Genomic DNA, 758 nt, shown 5'->3' with positions numbered 1-758 from the left:
TGCTTCGGTTTGTGTTACTAGTTGTTGGAAGTGGGAGGTTGGTTTCAGGCATCAGATGTTGCTGTCATGGAAGCATCTTAGTCTGGGACAAGAAAGGCCAAACTGCTGCTTGGGTTGCATCCAAAATTTCCCATGAATTGGTCCCATCCCAGCAAGGGATGAAGCTTGAAGTTGTATGAAAAGTCCCAAAGATGAGCAGAAGAACTGAAGTGGCTTTACTGTAGCATTTTCCTTTCACAAGCTCCAGGCTAAGAAATAACAAAACAATGGTAAGTGTTGCCACCAGCTGGGTCATCTACATGCATCTATCCACTCTTTGAAGGAAACATGCAAAAAGAAAGGACAGATTTGGTCTGCTGGTGCTGGCCAAGTGTAGTATCTGATCTTAAAAGTTTAATATCTGATATGCCTTTGAGGAGAGAATTTTATATTAAATGGACTTTGAGGCATGGGAGTTGGACCTGGAGCTTGCTCTCTCTGCTTCATGTATTGTTTCAGTATTGCAGTGACTGTGGGAATGGTCCACTGATAGGTTTGAGTTGCACGAAAAGAGAGGTGGGTCAGAAGGTCAAAGAACGTCAATCTTTCCCTTTGCTTTGCCCTCATGAGACCCTGCCTGGGGTTCTGCATCCAGCTCTGGGGTCTCCAACATAAGAATGACATGGACATGTTAGAGCAGATCCGCAGTAGAGCCACAGAGATGCTCCAAGGGCTGGAGCACCTCTGCTCTGGAGATAGGCTGGGAGAGCTGGGAGTGT

The 758-nt window shown here is 46.0% G+C and overlaps 1 non-coding gene across 1 annotated transcript; it reads left to right on the top strand.

The window, feature by feature from the left end:
* The first annotated feature begins 342 nt into the window (after positions 1 to 342).
* On the top strand, positions 343 to 531 carry LOC134549235 (U2 spliceosomal RNA). The gene has a single exon (XR_010080039.1). It is a non-coding gene; the product is annotated as a U2 spliceosomal RNA (small nuclear RNA).
* The last annotated feature ends 227 nt before the right edge of the window (positions 532 to 758 follow it).

This window comes from Prinia subflava, chromosome 3 (assembly GCF_021018805.1).
Source record: "Prinia subflava isolate CZ2003 ecotype Zambia chromosome 3, Cam_Psub_1.2, whole genome shotgun sequence".
NCBI classification, from domain to species: Eukaryota; Metazoa; Chordata; class Aves; order Passeriformes; family Cisticolidae; genus Prinia; species Prinia subflava.
This window is presented reverse-complemented; position numbering and strand designations above follow the sequence as displayed.